Here is a 23,848-nt window from a genome sequence, read left to right as displayed (position 1 = left end):
ATTGGTCCCCCAGGAGGAATATAGTGAAGTAGTTAGGTGAAAGGAATTTTGGAACCAGACTTTCTTGATTTGAATCCCAGCTCCTCTACAAATCAGTTCTATGATACAAAGCAATTTGAGCCTCAGTTTTCCTCCTTTAGGATGGGCATAGACTGTACTCAAAGCAAAAGCAACAAAAGAAAAAATAGGTAAATTGGAAATCATCAAAATTTGAAACGTTGTGGCCTCAAAGGACAAAACCAAGAAAGTGAAAAAACAACTCAAAAAATGGGAGAAAATACTTGCAAACCATATGTATGAAAAGGGAATTGGATCTAGAATATATTTTTAAAACCCCTTATGATTCAATAATAAGAAGATAACCCAAAGAAAAATGGGCAAGTGATCTGAATAGACATTTCTTCAAAAGAAGATATATGTGTGGCCAGTAAGTACAAGAAAAGATGTTTAACATCATTAGCCATCAGGGAAATGCAAATCAAAATCAAATTAAGATAACTAATCATATAAACTGATATGTCCATAATTTAAAAATATGGACAATAGTAAGTGTTGGTGAAAATGAAGAGAAATTTAAAACCTCATTCACTTCTGGTAGGAATATACTATGGTGTAGGCACTTTGGAAAGCATTCTGATACTTCTTCAGACACTTAACAAAAAGTCACCAGCAGAGGCTGGGGCTGCAGCTCAGTGGCAGAACGCTTGCCTCACACGCATGAGGCCCTGGGTTCCCTCCTCAGCACCACATAAAAATAAATACAAATAAAGATAGTGTGTCCACCTAAAACTAAAAAATAAATATTAAAAAAAGAAAACTTGTACATTAATGTTCATGGATGAATTATTGATAGTAGCCAAAAAGTATAAGTAACCCAAGTGCCTATCAACAAAATGAGGTATATCCATTCAACAGAATATTAGATGGCTATAAAAATAGTGAAGTATTGATGACAATATGCTAAGTAAAAGGTGCCTGTTACAAAGGACTACAAATTGTATGTTTTTATTTATATGAAATGTACAAAACAGGTAAGTATATGGAGATGGAAAGTATATTGATGGTTGCTTAGGGCTGAAGGGATAGATAGATAGTGTCATCTCTAAGGAGCAAGGAGTATGACACACTTTAAGTGTATGGTTTGTGAACTATTTCTCAATAAAATTGTTTTGTTTTTTGTATTAAGTAAAACACTATGCTTGAAATACTGACATAGTGCCTTGGCTATAATTTGTGCTATATAAGGGTTGTTGTCCACTGCAATATAAGACTGTGATCTACACATAGGACTGCTTCTTTCCCAACACCTTACACTATGTCACTAAAAGCCTATTTATAGCAGTTCCTTTGACCCAGCAGACCGTGTCTAGCATTAAGAAAAAATTACAATGCATTTTAAAAGACAAAAAAAAATCCAGTAGGAAAACACAGAACAACATCAGAACCAGACATGGCAGAAATGTTGAAATTATAAACTTGATAAAGAATAATGATAAAACCTATAGCTAACCTCAGATTTAATCGTGAGAAACCATAAGCATTTCCATCAAGATCAGGAAAAAACAAGATGTCCCCCCTCACTACTTCTGTTTAGCATTGTATTAGAAGTCTGAGATTATACAATAAGTTAAGGAAATAAAAGGTATAACAATTGGGAAGGAAAAACTAGTAGATGTTAGTAGATGAAACAATTGCCAACTGGCATGGTGGCACAAGCAGGTATTCCCAGCTACTTGGGAGGCTGAGGCAGAAGGATCACGAGTCTGAGACCAGCCTAGGCAACTTAGTGAGATCCTGTTTCAAAATAAAATAAAAATGACTGGGGATGTAGCTCAGTGGTAGATAGAGCTCTTGCCTAGCATCAATAAGGCCCTGGGTAACATGAATACACAAGCATACACACACACACACACACACACACACACACACACACACACACAGTTCATATATATAGAAAATCTGGAAAAAAAAAAACCTGAAACTAATAAGCAACTATACAGAAGTCAATTATTTCCTTATACACAATTAAAAAGTGAAATTTGAAATTTAAATCACAGTATCATTATCATTAGCACCCCCCCAAAATGAAATGCTTATGTATGAATTTAACAAATTATGTACAAGATCTATATGAGAAAAACTATAAAATTGATAAAAGAAATCAAAGAAGTACAGAATAAATGAAGAGATAGTCCATATTGATAGATAGGAAGTCTCAATATTGTCAACATATCAGTTCTTTCCAACTTGATCCATAGATTCAATGCAATCCTAATTTTTTAAAAATCTTAGGAAGTTGTTTTGTGAATTTTGACTTCTTGATTCCAAAATTTAAATGGAAAATCATAAGATTCAGAGTAGACAACACAAAGTGAAGGAGTCCAATTGGAGGGATGATATCATTCCACCTCAAAATTTACTATAAATCTATAGTAATTAAGATAGTGTGGTATTGAAAAAAAATAGATCAATGGAACAGAATAGAAAGACCAGAAATAGGCCGACATAAATATAGTCAACCAATCAATTTATGAATGAAAATGACAGATTCAACTTATTCACTTTTTTTAATCCTCTTGAAACTCTACTCAATAATAATAAAGGCATTTATTTAAAGACAGAAATCCACAGGGCATAAAGGACCAGAAAGGAGATAGCAGGAATAAAAACTCTAGAAGGTAGAAAGAGACGAATGTATGACAATTGATTTAGTATATTTGAGAAAGTGAATTCCTAAAATGGCAGTGGGAAAGCCTACAGGCAGCTCAAGTTACAAGAACTTTCCAAAGATTTATCATGTTGGCATTAGACATGTTTGGAAGTTAGGGCTCAAAATAGGTGGCTATGTTGAATTTCTACGAAGCAGTTAAATTCCCAGTTCTCCTCTTCAATTCCACAGAGCTAGATGAATGTCTTCTCTCATGTGGCAAAAGAGAGTCAATTTATTCTTTGAAGAGAATGAAATGCATTATTCTGGGCCTTGGGCATAGTAGGCACACCTGTATTGGGGAGTATTATTCTGAAGACAGAGATGTTAAGTGAACACTTACACATTTTGTGTTGAATCCAGTAAGTTCCCTTCCCCTATTGAACTCACAGAGCACTACAACTAGACATTATCCTCTAGGAAAAATGATTGGAAGATCTTTTTTGAAGAAAGCTAACCACCCTCACAGAAAGAGCCTAAAGATATTGATAGAGGGATTCCCTAAATTATTGATCCAGCTAGCTCATTCTATATTGAAGCCCTACCCATGTATTCAGACTTTCCTGTCAACTTCTTTTTTTTTCTTTTTTTTTTTGTAGTTGTAAATGGACAGAATGCCTTTATTTTATTTGTTTATTTTTCTGTGGTGCTGAAGACCAAACCCAGTGCCTCACACATGCTAGGCAAGTGCTCTGTTGCTGAGCTATAGCCCCAGCCCTCCTGTCAACTTCTTGGTGCCCCTTTTTGCTCAGAACTAAGCACCACAAAATGTTTGTGAGAAGTCTCTTACATAAAAGATAAAAACCAAAATAAACAAACTGGAAATAGAAATTTGGAGACAACAAAGCTATGCATAGAAATGAAAATGTCAAATGATTAATATTTTAAAGACATAAGGGAAGATATTGAATATACAAAAGAAATTATGTAAAGAGAGCTCTCGAAAATTAAAAATGTAATAACTTAAACATATATGTAAATTAAAAGACTGGAAAATAAAAATTGAGAAACTTATAGAAAGCCAAAAAGACAGACATGGAGAATTAAATATAATAGTTAGGAAAATTAGAGGGACCAGCCCTAGAGATTCAACATACAGCTAATAAAAGTTCCAAAAAGAACAGAGAAGTGGGACGAAGGAAATCATCAAAGAAATAATTCAAGACCATTTTCAAAATATGAAGAATATACATTTTGAAGGAAAAACAACCATGTGAATAAAAATAGACTCATTCAAATCATACCAGGCTGAAGTGTATTAAAACTAGAGATACAGCCAGCATGGTGGTGTATGCCTATAATCCCAGTGATTTGGGAGGCTGAGGCAGGAGGATCGTGAGTTTAAAGCCAGCCTCAGCAATTTAACGAGGTCCTAAGGAAATCAGCAAAACCCTGTCTCTAAATAAAATATAAAAAAGTGCTAGGGATGTGGCTCAGTGGTTTAGTGCCCCAGGTTCAATCCCTGACACCAAAACAAAACCCCACCAAAACAAAACAAAAACAAAACTAGGGTTATAGCTGGGTATGGTACCCTGTAATCCTAGCAGCTCAGGAGGCTAAAAGTTCAAAGCCAATCTCAGCAATTTATTGAGGCCCTAAGCAATTTAGCAAAACCCTGTCTCAAAAAATAAAAAAGAGGGAATGGAGTTTTGGCTCAGTGGTAGAGGGCTTGCCTCACATATATAAGGCACTGAGTTAGATTCTCAGCACCACATAAAAATAAATAAATAAAATAAAGATATTGTGTCTATCTACAACTAAAAATATTTTTAAAAATAAAATAAAATATAAAAGGGTTGGGGGTGTTGCTCAGTGGTTAGTGTCCCTGGGTTCAATCCCTAGTCCTCCCCACCCCGAAAAAAAAAAAAAAAAAAAAAAAACTAGGGATACAGAGAGAATTCTACAAGCTATTGCAGTGAGAAAAAGCAGACCATACGCAAAGGATCAAGAATCAGAATTGGTTTACACTTGTACTCTGGAATCCTGTCATTCTAGAAGACAATGAAGAATGCCTTTAAATTTTTGAAGGAACATTATTCCAAAGTAATAATTCTATACCCAGCTAAACTATCAAGTGGGGAAGTCTAGTAAAAACATATTTACTCATGCAAGTTCTCAAAGCTTTACCTTTCATATATTTTTTTCTCATAAAACTCCTAGAGAATGTGCTTCATTAAAACAAATGAGTGGGCCTGGGGTTATAGCTCAGTGGTAGATCACTTGCCTAGCATGTGTGAAGCACTGGGTTAGATTTTCAGCACCACATAAAAATAAATAAAATAAAGGTATTGTGTCCATCCACAACCAAAATATTTTTTTTAAAGATGAGCAAGTCACAACCAAGCAAGATGTGGGATATAGGAAACAAAGGATCCAACATAATAGAAAATTCTCAGGATGGTGGTGAAGAGATATTCTGAAATACTGCCTATCTCCTAGGGATAAATGTACAATTGGTTTACATTGGAACAAGTCAGAAAGCAAAGGAAGGCTTTTTAAGAAGATCAAATCAATAGAACATCTGATGCATGTGAATGTGTTCAGAGATTTAGATAATTAGCAGAAATTCTAGGGTTGACTTAGTGAAAATAGACAGAAAACAAAGCAAACAAAATATAATGATTAATTATAAAGAAAAAAGAAAGTAATCGTAGTTATATATATGGCTTGTCTGTTAATAGTAGTTGCATAGTCCATGTTATCATGAATATATAATAAATAGCTATTGAATACATAGTATGGATCTAACAAAAATTACAATATAACTATGTCGGGAGGATGAGACCATGGGAAGGATGCAAGCATGTTGTAGAAACATTGAGGAAAAGGGTGAGAGAGGCCTAAACTTTGGTCTTCTATAATGGGGTTCCATTTATAATGTCTAAAACTGACAAGTCAAAATAGCAGTATAATCAAATTTTTAAAAATTACTTTTAGTTGTAGATGGTCACAATACTCTTATTTTATTTATTTTTATGTGGTGCTGAGGATCGATCAAACCCAGTGCCTCACACATGCCAGACAAGTGTGCTACCACTGAGCCACAACCCCTGGCCCTAATCATATTATTTAGATAAATAGAAGTTTATATCAACAATATTAAATAAGAGAAAAAGTGGCAGGGATAGCTATTTTTCCTAATTAATTTTATAGAAATATTAGGTTCTTTCAACTGTAAGCATATATCATTTTGATAGGAATAGATGTAAAGAAGTTTATATGGATGGTGTGGAGATAAAAAGAAATAGTATATGGTCCCTTAAACTGCTGATGGTTAAGTTCCGGGAGGACAGAGACTTGGCTAATGTGGGTGAGGGTGAATGTGACATGCCCCTAAGAAGTTAAATTAGAAGGCTATGGAAATCCTGAAGACAGGGCTTACAGTCTTTGGAAATAAAAACATTTCTCTTGTCTGGGGAGGAAAGTATGGTCTGGTTTGATGGAGTGTGCACTATAAGCAGGATGCTCTGAGAAATAAGGCTGGGGAGGCAAGTCAAGGACAGATCTTTGGCTGACCTTATGTATTACATTAAAACTTTTAGAAGGCAATGGGAAGTCATTAGGCTTTTTGAACATGAAATTGATATAATCTGAGCTGTAATTTAGGAAGATCATCTGGCAGCAATACATGAGTTGGATTCGATAAAGAAAAAAAGAAGGTAAGGAAATAAAAAAGACCCTAAATCAATTTGAACAACATTGGTAGAAACTGAAAGGCAGGGATGGAGAAGAGATTTTTTTTCAGAAACAACAGTCAAATCTGCTTTTAATAATTTAGTAATTTGCTTCTGCTTTTCTGCTGTTGGAAATTCTTAATGTTGACTGTGACTTTAATTGGCTGATATAAGAAGACAGAAGTCAAATAAACCATATTCTGGTAGTTTATTCTTTTTGAGTTAACAAGCCTTAGAACATTCTGATCTTAATACAGGTGCTTGACATACTCATTCTTTATAACATTACAGCATTTTATTTCAGTTGGTTGCTATACTGTGGACAAAGGACTTCGAAAAGAAATTATGCTCCCCTTCTCATCATCTAATCTCTCCTATATTCCCTATCTACCCATTATTTACAACATCATCAGATTGATGCTACTTAATATTTAATTACCCACTCAAATTTATTCAGTAATTTTCTAATGCCTGCACCCCAAACTACACATTTTTTGACATTCAAGGCCTCCGAGACCTGGTCCCATTCACATTTGTACCTTTACTTTCAGCAACCTCAAATGTAACACCTCCACTCCTTCCTGATTCATATCTCTCTCCTTCTCTTTTCTTTTTGGTACTGGGAATTGAACCCAGGTTCACTTTACCGTTGAGCTACATCCACAGCCCTTTTTATTTTGAGATAAGGTCTCACTAAGTTGCTTAGGACCTAAGTTGCTGGCCTCTATCTTGTGATCCTCCTGTCTCAGACTTCCAAGTTGCTGGGATTACAGGCGTGTGCCACTGAGCCTGTCCTGGTTGATCTGTAATTATCTTTTATTGTCGCATACCTTCAGCATACACACTCACGCCTCAGTTTTGCTTTCAGAGTTTTCCTACCTGAAATTCCCTTCCTTAACCTTTATTTACCTTTATTCAAATTCTTATTTGCCCTTCTTCATTATCTCCTATTCATGTACTTCAGAGAAAGTTAATCTCTGTATCTGCTAAATTGTATACATCTAGAGTCCATACCACATAATTTGGCATTTAATAATCTGTTCTATTTTTGTACTTATTAGCTATCTCGTTTCCAAACAGACTAGGTAAAAACAGATTCACTCTATCATGCACTTCTCCTGATTCCTTCTTTTATTCTCTGATTAGTCAGAACTATTTTGGTTGCAAATGACAAGACCTTAATAAAAATTAGCATAAACAGAGAATGGGTTATTTTACCTAATGTAGATAAGGAGTCCATGATTAGAACAGAATTTAGAAGGATATTTGAACCTACACGTTAAAACAACATCATCACAAATAAATCTTTTTTCCATCTCTGCTGACCTAGGAGAGAAGAAGTCAGACTCTTCCCAAATAGTGGCAAAGGTGGTCAGTAGCTATTGAGAACCCAAGTATGAACAGTTTAGTAAGCTCAGCAGAAAGAATGCATGTGTTTCTCATGGTTCTAGAAAAAGAACCAAACCTGTCATTGGGCTGGATAGGGTCACATACTCAACCCTGAACCAATCACAGCACCTATGATTAATTAGGTCTGGGTTACATACTCAAACCTTGAATTGAGGGAATGGGGTCTGCCTCACATAAATGCAGACCAAGAATGATGGAGGGGTAATAATTTTCCAAAGGAAAATCAAGACATTGTTGTTAAAACAGGAGGAAATTATTCTGGGCAGGCAAAAATAGCAGACATCTGCCATACTTGTTTCATTTCTCATGTCATTTAGAACATTATAGAATCTCTTTCAAATACCTAAATAAGATATACTTTCTTGAGTAGTATTTATTTATTTTTGAAATGCTATGTTAAAAACATTTACAGCAAAACATAGCATCTAAGAGTGGAGAGTTCTCTTTTTAATTCTCCTTATTTAAACATCAGGAGTCATGTTGAGCAGAACTTACAGTAAAATAATACTAAATAAAATCTTCTCAGTCTTTGATTCAGACTTATTGGAAAAGGACTGATTAATGTGATAGAAAGTATCTTAACTAAATCACGAATTTTGTTCTTGCTTTCTGTGCCATTAGGGTACACACTGATAAACTTCAAGAATAAAGACATTCATAGTTTGAAAAGTGTGTTCAACAACAGAAAAATCTGGTGATACATCATAATAACCATAAACATAAAATAACAAGTAGCTTTTGTATCATTATAGCAGCAATATTTTTAAAATTTCTATCCTCTTCTGATGTTGTCAGAATCCCTGTCCCTATATCACCTCAGAGAATTAGATCCTAACTGGACAGTACCTTTGGTGTCTGTCACTGTGAGAAAAGGCAGGGACATCAATGGTGAGGAAAAGACTAGCAGCTGTGAGTGATAAAATGGATGCAGTTGTACAAATAAGTCATTAACAGGTCAGATGCCCATGTGCTGAGAACTGCCTTATTAATCAGAGGGAACCTAGAATCAAAAGTTCCGTTTGGATGGATTAATCACTTTATCTCAAGAGGAAAAAATATAAGGGAAAAAGTATCATATTGTATTTCAGCAGAAGGTAGAAACAAGACGATTTACTGGGTGGTGACCAAAAGGCTACACTTTATGCTTGGAACACATTTGTTGAGTGGATAAACAACCAAAGGTGTTTCTAAAACCAATTCACAAATTTGTGTCAGTTTGGCATGGGAGAGGGCTAGGAATATATGAAATATCCCAAATGTTTGTTAGTGATACACATGATGGATAAAAGTATCTGTGTTTGTTTTTAATTAAATTAGAGAGGAGAGTGGAGAAGTGTGAAAAGAAAGAGAAAAATTGGAACTTTGAAATCAGAGAGATCTAAATTTAATTTTTCTTTTCTTTCTTTTTTTTAGAGAGAGAGAGAGAGAGAGAGAGAGAGAGAGAGAGAGAGAGAGAGAGAAGAGAGAGAGAGAAAGAGAATTCCAATATTCATTTTTTAGTTTTCGGCGGACACAGCATCTTCGTTTGCTTGTGGTGCTGAGGATGGAACCTGGGCCGCACGCATGCCAGGCGAGCGCGTCACCGCTTGAGCCACATCCCCAGCCCTAAATTTAATTTTTCACTACCACTTGAGAGAAACTTGACAAAACTAAGTTCTTCCCAGGCCTCAGTTCCCCTGTGTGTAAAATGGGAATAATAACAGAATAAAATCCATAGGTTGTTCTAAGTATTAAATGAGAAAATGAATGCAAGATATTTAGCACAATACCTGGAATGTAAGTGATGATTTATCATTGACCATTATTATTATTATTGCTATTAATTATTCATGTGAGTTCTTTGAAGGAAAGGATGAACTATCTAAATGTCTTTGGTTTGTAGATGCAGGATTAGAAACAAATCCAATGGGCTCAAAGGGATCAAAAATTTGACAGCAGAAAACAGCAGAGGTTTTTTGTTTAGTTTTTGTTTTTGTTTTTTCCAGTGCTGAGGATGGAACCCAGGGCCTCATACATGTTAGGTAAGCACTCTATAGCTGCATCCCCAATCCCTAGACTGAATTCTTGAGCAAGGAAGAAGCAGGATGTTAAGTAGGTGACTGTCAGCCATGAATTATTTTGTAAAAGCAAGGATTGTGGTGTCTTATACACATCTGAGTGTATCATGTGTGCCATATACCAGGATGCATACATAGAATAGATGCAAGAATGACTTATGAGGATATATACCCACTTGGAAATCACAACAAATCAGATAAAATCTGTATCAGAATTTTATAAACAATTTGTAATTTCTAGAAAATGAGAGATTAAGACAACAATAATCATCTTTCTAAATGATCATTGTGCTTGAATGAAAATGTCCTCGCAGCATATGGAACCCTAGAAATCATCAGTACATCAACCTCAGTTTTTATGTCTTTGCTATTTCCAGAATACTTGAGCTCTGTACAAGGTCACAATGAGCTATGAGGCTAGGGTCAGATTTAAAGTATGATTCATTTTCAAATTCAAATAAACTGAGTATATGCTCAATTTCCACAAATCAAAACCTCTGTAATTATTTAGGTTTGTTTTTCTAATCCCCTCTCCCTTTTTTCTTTCTCCTGCAGTATATCTGCTTTCCACGTTCAAATCCCCTGCTGACTACCATTTGGGAAAATTACTTAAACGTGTCTTGAGACTGTTTTCAAATAAAACATTAGCAACAAAACAAATTTTAATCAGTAAACTTTCACATTTAAGAAGATTATGTACATTAAGAAAGCAATGTATAAAGGCATAAGAAAAACTAAATACCTAAATGTCCAAATAAGCATAAAAGTGGTCAGCAATTGACACTAGCTATTTGTAAAATTTGATAGGGTACAATGATGTGGCTATTACAGTCGTCCTTCAGTATCAGCAAAGAATTGCTTCCAGGAATGGTAGGAGACCTTCAAGGATACATAAAATTATAAGAGGCTATGAGGGGCAAGGGGGAGGGAAAAAAAGGGAGAGAATTGAACAACAGCAGGGGAGATAGAGAGGGAAGATGGGAGGGGAGGGGAGGGGAGGGGGGATAGTAGGGGATAGGAAAGGTAGCAGAATACAACAGACACTAATATGGCATTATGTAAAAATGTGAATATGTAACAGATGTGATTCTGCAATCTATATTTGGGGTGAAAATGGGAGTTCAAAACACAATTTGAGTCTAATGTATGAAAGATGATATATCATGAGCTATGTAATGCTTTAAATAATCAATAAAAAATTAAAAAAAAAAAAAAAAAAGAATTGCTTCCAGGAACCCCACTGCTACCAAAATCTGCAGATGCCCAAGTCCCTCATATAAAATGGCATAGTATTTGCATATAATGTGCACATATCCTTCCATTTATTTTAAATCATCTCTAGATTACTATGTAAATATCATGTAAATAGCTACTATATTGTATTGTTTAGAGAATAGAGAAAAAGAAGTCTGTACATGTTCAGTATAGATGCCATTTTAATTTTTTAGAATATTTTAAATTCATGGTTGGTTGAATATAAAGCTATGGACACTGCAGATCCAGAGGGCCAACTATACACATTTTTTTAAAAAAAGTAATAAGCATGAGAAATGACATTCTCCTTTAAACAAAAGAAGTATTCCATAACTAAGAAACACATTTTGGTTAAAATTGTTGGAAAACAGAAAGCTAAATGAGAAAATGGGTAAAGAAGACTAATATAAAAGAAGAAAAATAGATTATACATGAGATCAGAAGTCATAACATTGATTAAAGGAGGGGATAAAAAAAAGTTAAACTTTGATAGGGCCGGGGATGTAGCTCAGTGATTGAGTGCTTGCCTAGCATGGGTAAGATCCTGAGGTTCAATTCTGAGTAACACACACACACACACACACACACACACACACACACACACACGCATACACACACACACACACACACACAAAACTTTGATGGCTTTTTTTTTTTTTAAAGAGAGAGAGAGAGAGAGAGAGAGAGAGAGAGAGAGAGAGAGAGAGAGAGAGAATTTTTTTCAAATTTAGTTTTCGGCGGACACAACATCTTTGTTTGTATGTGGTGCTGAGAATCGAACCCGGGCCGCACGCATGCCAGGTGAGCGCGCTACCACTTGAGCCACATCCTCAGCCCCTGATGGCTTTTTTTAAACCTGAATTTTTGAAGAGGAATAGTGAAATTTGGGTGTTAGGAGGAGGAGAAGATTCTCTAGCCCTCCATATCAAAGAGAAACCAGGATTTTAAACCCACAGCCTGAAATTCTCTTGGGACTCTATACAGACCAGCATCTGTCACCATTATTACAAAAGGTGTCATCTGACCAACCTCATGCCACAATGTTAGGCTAGTGGTGTGAAACAAAACAAAATTTTACTTTCTTAACATCCTTTAAATAGGTGTTACTTCCCTTAATAGCACTGTTCTGCTTGGTCAGGAGGAAGAGAAACCTAAATTCTCATTCGGAAGCCATACTAATGTCTCAGCTATTATTTTTGAGTCTGTGTATTTTTTCCTCTAAAAACTTCTCTAAAACTTAAAAGTTTTTTTTCTTCTTACTTAGATGCTTTTAAACTATTTTTAATTCACTCTCATTAGAAGTGTTAAATACTTACTGGAAGTTCTTTAAATTTTGCCTTTGGAACACATAATTTAAAATTCTAAATTGAAGTTCTTTTATAATTAGAACAAAATGATTTCCTTTCATTTGCACAGCACCTAGTTTCCAAGTATTTTTTTTTTCCTGTTACAATTGAGTATCACAGTTTATTTATCTCAGGATAAAAACATGATGAGAGAAAGAAAAGGTGTATTTGGTGATAAACCTGAATTTAATGTCAACATTTTACCTGGGGTTATTATTTTACCCTCTTATTTTTATCCTTATTTGGATAAAAAATAATTTGTATATAATTCTGGCCACAGTTTGAACAATATTTTCAGTTTTCAGTGAAATTTTCATCTAATATCCAACATTTCTTAAATTAAAAAAAAAACTCTTAAAGGATTACAGAAATTATGAGGAAATTCCTGTGAATAAAATAATAATGAATTAACTATTTCTAGTTACATTTATGTTTATTTTCCTTTTTAAAAAAGATAATAGCTATAGTCATAAACTAACCTGATCATCAATCAGGGGCCTTAACAGATGATTCACTTTTTTTTCACTTGTAGTCATCTGTCCTTTTGCATTCGACCTGTGTTTGTATTCTAAAAAGCACGGCTCCTAAAGTAGGTCCTTCAGCCTAAACTTTCATCACTTCCCCTGGTAGTCTGAGCAGAGGAGAAATGCCACTCAAAGGTTGTTTAGGCTCCTAGAGAGTTATAAGACTCTTGCCTCCCTCACAAGAACAGAATGTCCTACAAGACTGCAGCTTTACTATTAACCATCATGGGCACAGAATAATATAGATAATCAATATGTATAACATAAATATTAGTACAGACTTTTTAAAATTATTAAATGGAATACCTAACTTCTCAGTTATTTTTGAGAAATGTTTTCAAAGCCTGTTGATACAATTTAAAAGCAACCTAGCAAGTACTTTTTAAAATTGTTTACTTAACTCAGACAAGACCTCCAAGATTGCACTTCAGACTAGTTTATTGAAAATGTAAAAAAAAAAAAAAAGCCAAAGATTCAAAATCTCCCGAAACTTGGAAGCTTATAAGTTATTTTTGTATCTATTTGAGAATATTTTTAGAAAAAGACATAAAAGGAAGTATAGAGTGGTTAAAAGAAAACAAACAAACAAACCTCCTTTGGGTCCAGAAAAACTGGGTTTTAATCCCTGCACTCTCATACTGACTATATGGTTTCGGGTAGTTACTTAACATTGCCAACTTCAGTTTCCTCACTATAAAACAGGAGAATAAAAACTACTTGGTAGACTTTATGTGAAAACTAAAAAAGTTAAAGAGGAAAACAAAGAAAGTGCCCAATTCAGCCAGTGACACATAGAATATATTTGATAATTGGCAACCAATATTATCAGATGAGATTGGGCACGTTCAGAATGGTATGGCCATTAATAATATGGTAGATGGTAACCATATTATTAAAAAACATATTGAAGTGGGCTGGGGCTGTAGCTCAGTGGTAGAGCACTTGTCTACCATGTGTAAGGCACTGGGTCCAATCTTCAGCACCACATGAAAAACAAATAAATAGACTAAAGGTATTGTGTCCATCACAAGTAAAAATTATTTTTAAAAATATATTGAATTAGGGAAGAAATACCTAATACACAATTCTTTGTAGGGTATAATATAGACAATTGATTTCTATCTCAACTATCCAATCTTAAAAAATAAATATTTTTATAATAAAGATGAATTTTAAACTAGTTTTGCACAGATATTAGAAAACAAATTTATTTTAACTTAGAAGCAAAAACTTCTATGCATTAAAAGCGGTACCTACGTATTATTTTCAGATAGGTATATGTGCTTAATGTTTTCTCTCTATGCTAAACAGGAGATGGAGAAACATATCTGATCAATGAACATAGTGAAAAGTAACTAGAAGCAGAAGACCCTGAAAAACCAGAAAATTTGAAGATGTTAGGAACACTTCATTCTAATCCTTTAAAATATGATTCTCAATTTCTCTGTGAGACTGGGTGATGAGACACAGATATTGTTTAGTTTTAGGCTAGCAGTTGATCATATGAATAAAGGTAAAAATAAATTGCCTGGAAATTTTAATGTATTGCTCTGCCTTATATTGTACTCAGCAAGTATTATAGGAGGAATTACCCCTCTTTAAGAAGAAGAATAAGATGCTCTGTTTCTAACTCGATCACTGTAAATTACCTTGGAAGCAGAAACTTATCAAGTAAATGTTCTCCAACAAGATGAATTGCAAAGTGGCTACACTGATTAAAATAAGAAGCTGGAATTTTCAATTATTTGCAGAAGTTCCATTTGCCATATGACAAAAAAAAAAAAAAAAAAGCATTATTGCCACAAGAGAAATACTTTCAAGACTCAGTGTTCTTTCACTAATACAAATAACCCCATTTTGGCAGTTCTGAACATTTAGAATCCAACAAAGAAAAGAACATTGTCAGTAACATCTTCTGTAGAGAAAGTAATTCTCTTTTCTTGAACGAGTAAGGACTAAGATGGCTTTGTGATGTTCTTAGGATTAGTCACCTCAAGTTGTTTTCTGTATATGGACTTTCCTAGTTGTGTTCAAATTGCAGAGGACTTTCTACCTGATGTTGTTCTTTAAGGAGTCTCAGTAGAATAGATTTAGAATGGATTGATCTCTCTTTCTCTCCCACATTGTTTAGGGTTTATAATGAATGGAGCAGCTTGGGAAGACAGACAGTAAGAAGATTCTTGTGACAGGTGAGAGGTAGTTGCGTAGAACAGGGAGGTGGCCGTGGACATAAAGTTGTGGAAAGATTGGAATTTTGGAGGCAGAATCAATAGATATTATTAACGATTTGTATATAAAAAATGAGGGAAAATGAAAAATCAAGGATAAACAACAAAGTTTTAGGATAAAATAAGTAGGTGGGAATAGAGCCAATTACGAATCTTGTAAACAGAGAGACTATTAAATTTGAGAAGGAAAATAATAGTTAATATGAATTTCTTTGTGAATAAGAAATATAAAAAATACTTTATAAATTAAAGCAGTATCAAGACTTTACTTTTGAAAACATGTTCTAAATTTTTGTCCTTGGTGAGATATTGTTTTTGGTATTTTCTTCAGCCTCTTTCAAACTATTTAACATTTTGATAATTCTAGAAAAAATTATGATAGATCATAAAATCTTTATGACTACAAAATCTTTTCTTGATTTGTTCTAATTTGATCACATGACAATAGGATGCATTTTGACACATCATACATAAATGGAGTATAAGTTATCATTCTTCTGGTTGTATATGATGTAGAATCACACTGGTAATATAATCATATATACACAAAGGGTAATAATGTCTGATTCATTCTACTATCCTTCTTACCTCCATACCCATCCTCTCCCTTCCCTCTGTCTATTCCAAAGTACCTCTATTCTTCCCTAGCCCCACCCCTCTGATTGTGAAATAGCATCCATATATCAGAGAAAACATTTGGCTTTTGTTTGGGGGGATTGGCTTATATTCTCTAGCTCTATCCATTTACAACAAATGCCATGATTTCTTCTTCTTTAAGACTGATTAATATTCTATTGTGTATATATACCACATTTTCTTTATCCATTCATCTGTTGAAGGGCACCTAGGTTGGTTTCATAGTTTGGCTATCGTGAATTGAGCTGCTATAAATATTGATGTGGCTATGTCACTATAGTATGCAATTTAAGTCTTTTGAGTATATACTGAGGAATGGGATGGCTGGGTCAAATGGTGATTCCATTCCAAGTGTTCTGAGTTATTTCCATACTACTTTCCATAGTGACTGCACCAATTTGCAGTCCCACCAGCAATGTATGAGTACTTTCCCCCCACATTCTCGCCAACATTTATTGTTGCTTGTATTCTTGATAATTGCCATTCTGACTGGAGTGAGATGAAATCTTAGAGTAGTTATGATTTGCATTTCTCTAATGACCATAAAATCTTTTTTCAAAGGCAAGTGTTTATCATTTGTGAAGATTAGAAGTTTGAGCCAAGTTTGAGCCAGGCACAGTGATGCATGCCTGTAATCCCAGCTACTTAGGAGGCTGAGGCAGGAGGATCACAAGTTCAAGGCCAGCCTATACAATTTAGCTAGACTCTGTCTCAAAATAAGATAAAAAGAGCTGTGGATGCAGATCAGTGGTAGAGCGCTTGCCTAGCATGTGCAAGGCCTGGGTTCAATCATCATGACCACAAAAATACTTTTTTCTGCAAGCTCTCTGATTTAAACAACAACAACAACAAGAAAGTTTTGCCTACCTTTTTAAATGAATAAATTTGTGGGCTGGGGCTGAGCTAATTAGCTTAAACAACAGGGTAGTTTTTGCTTTAGGATTTAACCATTCCTCATTGAACCTGAGTAGGTATATAAATATAGAAGAAGAAGGAGGAGGAGGAGAAGAAGAAGAAAAAAAAGGAGGAGGAAGAAAAACTTTAGGACAGGAATATTTTTACTCTAAGATTTAACCAAGAAGAGGGGGAACAATTCTAAAAACTGAATTTATTCTTTTCCATTATTTTATTGGTACATTATAGTTGCACATAATGGTGGGATTTGGTTTTCCATATTCATATATGCACACAATATAACAATATGATTTGGCCAATATCATTCCTCAGTATTTCCCCTTTCCCTCCTCTCCTCCCCTCCACCCTGTCTCTGGTCCCTTTCCTCTCCTGATCTCCCTTCAATTTTCATGAGATCTCCCTACCCCCAATCTTTCTTTTTATTTTTCCTCTCTAGCTTCCACATAGGATAGAAACCATATGAACCTTGACATTCCAAGTTTGACTTATTTAATTTAACATAATATTCTCCAATTCCATAATTTTCCTACAAATGACATAATTTCATTTTTCTTTATGGCTGGATACAACTCCATTTTGTCTATATACCACATTTTATTTATCCATTCATCCATTGATGGACACCTAGGCTGGTTCCATAGTCTAGCTATTGTGAGTTGTGCTGCTATAAACATGGTTTTGCATGTATGATGACTAATTATATTGTATTTAGAGAATAAATTCATTAGAGTATGATGACTAATTCTTTAGGATAAATACCAAGGAGTGGTATAGCTGGGTCATATGGTGTTTCCATTCCAAGTGTTTGAGGAACCTCCATACTGATTTCCATAGTGGTTGTACTAATTTATAGTCCCACCAACAGTATAGAATTATTCCTTTTTCTCCACATCTTCTTCAGTATTTATTATTGTTTGCATTCTTTTTTTTGTTTGTTTTTTATTGTTTGCATTCTTTTTTTAATATTTATTTTTTAGTTTTAGGTGAACACAATATCTTTATTTTACATTTATGTAATGCTGAGGATCAAACCAGTACCTTGTGCATGCTAGGCAAGCACTCTACCACTGAGCCACAACCCAAGCCCCTTGTTTGCATTCTTGATGGCTGCCTTCTGACTGGAGTGAGATGATATCTCAGTGTTCTTTGCACCCTAATTGATAATGATGTTGAATATTTTTTATTTATTTGTTGGCCATTTCCTATTTCTTCTTTTGAGAAGCGTCTGCTTAGTTCATTTGCCTGTTTATTAATTAGGCTATTTGGGTGCTAAGTTTTTTGAGTTCTTTGTATATTCTGGAATATTTAATCCTCTGTCAGGAGAGTGGCTAGCAAAGATTTTCTCCCATTCTCTACTGGAGATTGAACCCAGGGGCACTTAACCACTGGACCACATCTCCAGACCCTTTTATTATTTTTATTTTTACAACAGGGTCTCGTTAAGTTGCTTAGGTTCTAAGTTACTGACACTGGCCTTGATCTCGTGATCCTTCTGCCTCAGTCACCTGAGTTACTGGGATTATAGGCGCGTGCCACCATGCCTGGCTCTCTTCACATTCTTATTTCCTTTGTTGTGCAGAAGAAAGATTTTTAATTTTATGCCATTCACTTATTAACTCTTGCATTATTTTCTGAGCTTTAGGAGTCTTATTGAGAAAGTTGTTGCCTGTGCCTATATGTTGGAATATTGACCCCACTTTTTTTCTAAGAATTGTGTAGTAAAAACTGGGTCTGGGTACTTAGCTCAGTGGTAGAGCACTTGCCCTTATGTGTGAGGCACTGCGTTTGATCCTCAGCACCACATGAAAATAAATAAAGGTACTATGTCCATATACAACTAAAAATAATACTTAAATAAATTATACTTAAATACTTAAATAAATTATATAAAATAATACTTAAATAAATAATAATACTTAAAAAAATTAATTAATGGCAGGTCATTTGCTCAAACAAAAGATAAGAGTGACACCTAGTGTTCATTAGGTGTATCTGTAACTTTGATTACTATTTCCATCAATTTACCTTATTTACAAGATATTGAATGTTGCATAAAAATGAATAAGGAGACAAATGAAGAACATCCTAATAGCCAGAGAAAGAAAGGTAGTCACACAATTTCAGAAATCTCAGAGAGGGTTTCCTGATCTAGTATCAGAAAATAAGGATTGGTGGGCTGGGGTTGTGGCTCAGTGGTAGAGTGCCTGCCTAGCACATGCAAGGCCTTGGGTTTGATCCTCAGCACCACATAGAAATAAATAAATTAAATAAAGGTATTGTGTCCAACTACAACTAAAAAATAAATATTAAAAAAATAAGGGCCAGGGATGTAGCTCAGTGGTAAAGCGCTTGCCTAACATGCATGAGGCACTGGGTTCAATCCCCAGCACCACATAAAAATAAAATAAAGGGGACTGGGGTTGTGGCTCAGTGGCAGAGTGTTTTCTTAGTGTGTGTGAGGCACTGGGTTCAATTCTCAGCACCATGTAAAAATGAATAAAATAAAGGTCCATCAACAACTAAAAAAATAATTTAAAAAATAAAATAAAAAGATATTTAAACAAATAAATGAATAATAAAATGAGGAGTGGTACCCTTTGAATGGATAAAAGAGGAAGGAGGAGAAACCACAGGACAAGGCTACTAAAAGCATTTCTGTCAAAGGAGACAGTAATATGAATCAAAGTAGGAAATAAAGGAACAGGATGATATTGTGGAGTATTTTTACCTGCATGGCAGTAAAAAGGAACAGTGAGCGTCTGTCTGGAAGGGAGCCTGGAGAGGGAGGTAAATAAAGATCAAGGAGAGTTGTACTTTCTACATAATGGGAAGCCACTCAAGAGGTAGCCTTGAGATTCAGATAGAGCTCTAGCAGCATGTGGAGGGTGTATGGGGAAAAGTATTCGGGACTAAAATTAGGATGTTACTGTTGTAGATGATGGTAGTGCTGAGAAGAAAAGAGAGTGGATTTAATAAACAGATGGGAAATGAAAATCAATAATTAGGCTTAATGGCTGGATATCACCTTATTTTAGAGTTCATGTGGATGATGTTTTCATCATCTAACATTTTAAATGACAGGAAAGAGAATGAAGTTAGTGGGAAATATGATTAATTCCATTTGACAAGTTAACCTTGAGGTACTGACATGAGGTTAGGTATAGCATTTCCCACTTGTGACATCATAACAGCACTTAGAGTGTTGGATTTTGGAGCATTTTGGATTTTAGATTTTCAGATTAGAAATGCTTAACCTAAAGTATAAAATAAGAGTACAAACAGAAAAGGCATTGCTAATTCTTAGAATTTTTTTTTCTGGGGATTAAACATTCAGGGGTACTATACCACTGAGACAAGTCCCCATCTCCCCCTCCCCTTTTTTTAAATAAATGGGCACGATATCTTTATATTATTTATTTTTTATGTGGTGCTGAGGAACTCGAACCCAGTGCCTCACATGTGCTAGGCAAGCTGTCCACCACTGAGCCACAATCTCAGCAACCCCCAGCCCTTTTTATCTTTTATTTTGAAACAGGTCTTGCTAAATTGCTGAGAGTCTAAGTTGCTAAGGCTGGCTTCTAACTTGCAATCCTCCTGTCTCAGCCTCCTGAGTTGCTGAGATTATAGGCTTGTGCTACCATGCCTGGTATTAATGCTTAGTTTTTAAAAACTGAAGTTACTTTCCAGAATATCCTAGAAAGAAAAGTAACAATTTCTTTAATCTTGAATTATAAATTCACTTCAAAGGATCAGTGGCTGTTGAGATCTTTCTGTAAAAAAATCAAATGAATACATTTTCTACTTATTAACTATATCAACCAAGACTCCTTCAGCAAGGAATCAGAACTAACATTGCAAAAATAGTTCATAGAATTCCCATATAATTTCACCTAGTTTTCCCTAATGTTAACTAACATCTTTTTTAAAAAAAATTTTATCTTTTTTAGTTATAGTTGGACACAATGCCTTTATTTTATTTATTTATTTTTATGTGGTGCTGAGGATTGAACCCAGGACCCTACACGTGCTAGGCAAGTGACCACTGAGCCGCAACCCTAGCTCCAACTAACATCTTAAATAACTTTAGTTCAACCACTTGACAATTTATTATCCCAGAAAAGATTACATGCATTCTAAAACATTGGGATATGGCTTTCTTATCCATTAAGACAAGTTGTGACTGTTATATTTAATAATATTTCCTTAAAATTAAAGAAAAATATTTAAATCTTAAAATTCTCAAAGTCAAAAATATTTGACATATTTCCCCCTTTGCAATTTCATTTTTTTTTATTTAGTTTTTACAGTGTCAGGGATGAAACTCAGAGTGTTGCACATGTCAGGCAAATGCTCTATCACTGAGTACAGCCTCAGTCCCAAAGGCCGCATCCTACAATTAATTGTACTTTAGATTAAAAAGTGAACTTGTCTAGACAATAAATTGAGTTTTTTTTCCTCCTCTAGAAAGCTGGTGAAAAGTGATAGAATAATGACAGAAGGATAGAGAATGCCAAAAGAGAAATGGAAACTATAAAAAAGAGCCAAACATATGAAAAGTACAATTTCTGAAATAAAAACATTCACTGAGTGGGCTAACAGCAATTGCCAATAGCAGAAAAGAGGGTCAGTGTGTCTGGATCTTCCAAGGAGTAGATCGAGGAAAAAAATTAAGTATATAAGGATTTTTTTTTGGTGGAAATGAGAGAACCTGGGGAAGGAGCTGGAGGAGGCCGGGAGAATTATCAAATTGTGATGCAAGTCTGACCCCAATTGGAAGAGAAAGGAAAGGCAGTTTTGAAGGACAGATTGTCCATGTAGTCTAAGAAAGGCTTGGGAAGGACAGTGGAGAATCCTTGGGCTAAAGCCAGTCATTGGGGAAATCCATTGTTTCCCAGAAACAGGTTTGCCTTAGTTCCCTGCCACACTCATCTGTCTCAAGCATACCCCAAAATCAAAGCAGTAGTAGATTTCAGAGTCTAGTAGCTATGTTCCTTGAGCAATTATCCTCACTGAAGTTGGAAATCTAAGAGGTACATTCTCATGGCTACTGCAATCTACCATTTTTTTCTCCACAGTTACCTTTCCTCACAGGTTTGAGAAACAGCTTCTTAATGGTTTCTGTGGGCCGCCTTCTTAACAGGAAACTCCAGAGAGGGAAGGTAATATGATAAACCATACCCCCTATTGAGGTTGCTCTCGGAACCACTTTGGCACCCATATTCTCTCTGCTTCTCATTTCATATTTCAAGATTGTGTCTTCCCCACTAGTGCTCTGACCTTCACATGGCTGAGCATACAAATGTCTTGGGAATTCTGCAATTCTAACAGATTTTCAGTCTGCTACTCAAATGTGCTTACCTTTCCACTGCAGAGCCTCTTTGTGAAGCGAGGGGATGAAGATTTGTGGCTCATCCCCTTTAGTCACTCCTTCTTGCCAACAATACCCAATCCCTCATTATCCTTCTGCAGAACAGCAACACAATTAGATAATAACCAGCCAATTCCACTGGCTTTGTAGGCATCATGCCCCATAGTTTTTCAAATATCTGTGTTTTCTTACCTTTCACAACATTGCTCTTCACTGATCCATTTTTCTCATATCCCCACGACTGAATATTCAGCAATTGAGGTGCTACCATTTCCCAGGGAGTCTCCTTGCTCCATTTGCCAATGAAATAGCAGCCTATTTGCCTGAAAGTGAGTGGATGAGTCAGTCCTAGATCTTTACCTTACCACTTGTTTTCTCAAACCACTCCGTATTTTACTTGTGTGATTCAGGTGCCCCCTCAAAGTAGATGCTATGAATGAATTTAGCAATAATGGCCTTTATTCAGGGAAATGTTTATTATAGAAGTCCTGGAGAGGGGTGGTAAGGCTTTGATAGCCATCAGATCACCGGATCTAGAATGAAGGAGGGAAGGAGGAATTTATGTAGAAGTTTCCTAAGCTATTTTGAAAGACTAAGGAAAATTCTGCAAGGCCATCAGGAAGTCCTTGAGTCAAAGTCAGACATTAGGGCAATATTTAGAACTTCTACCATGCTCACTGTTCTACTTGGGAGCAGTCTGTGGGAAGTGTAACCTCAAACATGGTGATGAATTCCACAGGGTAGAAACTTGGAGTCTGTTATACTCCCTGTAGCTACAGACTCGGGACCAACATAGAACCATCACAGTCCATAAACCTGAAAAAGACCATTAGAAATTAAAATTTTGAGAGAATGGGGCTAAGATTAAAAATAATGAAAAAAGGCTTTTTCACCAAGATGGCACTAAAAGCAAAGCAGGAATCTCCTGTACCTCCTGAAGCCAGAGCCAAAGCAAAGACTTTGAAGACCAAAATGGTTATGTTAAAGGTGTCCACAACCACAAAAGAAGAAAATATTTACACATCACCCACATTAAGTGGCCCAGGACACTGTGACTCTGGAAGCAGCCCAAATAACCTTTGAAGAAGGCTTGTAGGAAAACACAATTGACCACTATGCTGTCATGGAGTTCCCCCTGACCACTGAGCCTACCATGAAGAAGGTAGAAGACAGTGACATCCTGTGTTCATTGTGGATGTTCAGATCAACAAGCACCAGATCAATCAGGTTATGAACAAGTTTTGTGATACTGATGTGGTTGAGGTCAATACTGTGACTGGGCTTCATGGAAAGAAGATGATATATGTTCAACTGGCTTCACACTGTGATGCTTTGTATGTCGCCAACAAAATTGGGATCATCTAAACTGAGTCCAGCTAGTTAATTAAATATACATTTTTTAACCATAAAAAAATAAACAGAGCCTCAGTGAGGTATGGAACATTTAGAGGCGTCTAACATTGAATTCAGGAATATAAAGAGAAAGAGAATGGAACTCAGAAAAAAAGAAAATAGTTTAAATTTCCCCAAATTTGATGACAACAATCTACTTGCATATCCAAGAAGCTCAAACAAACTCCAGCAAGATAAATACAAGAAAATTATTATTAGATACATTATAGTCCAATTACCAAAAATGAAAATAAACAAATTGTATTGAAAATAACCAGAGAAAGGCTGGGACTTTCAGTGGTAAAGCGATTGCCTAGCACATGTGAGGCTCTGGGTT

The 23,848-nt window shown here is 35.3% G+C and overlaps 1 pseudogene across 1 annotated transcript in view; it reads left to right on the top strand.

The window, feature by feature from the left end:
* The window catches only part of LOC308631989 (large ribosomal subunit protein uL23-like), a 491,218-nt pseudogene extending 467,734 nt beyond the window's left edge, over nt 1-23,484 (top strand). Inside the window, exon 2 of the transcript in view lies at nt 23,365-23,484. The product of the transcript in view is annotated as a large ribosomal subunit protein uL23-like (transcript). The remainder of the gene's footprint in view (nt 1-23,364) is intronic.
* Nucleotides 23,485-23,848: the final 364 nt, after the last annotated feature.

Source organism: Spermophilus citellus, assembly GCF_964194105.1.
Source record: "Spermophilus citellus genome assembly, chromosome: 12".
NCBI lineage: Eukaryota > Metazoa > Chordata > Mammalia > Rodentia > Sciuridae > Spermophilus > Spermophilus citellus.
This window is presented reverse-complemented; position numbering and strand designations above follow the sequence as displayed.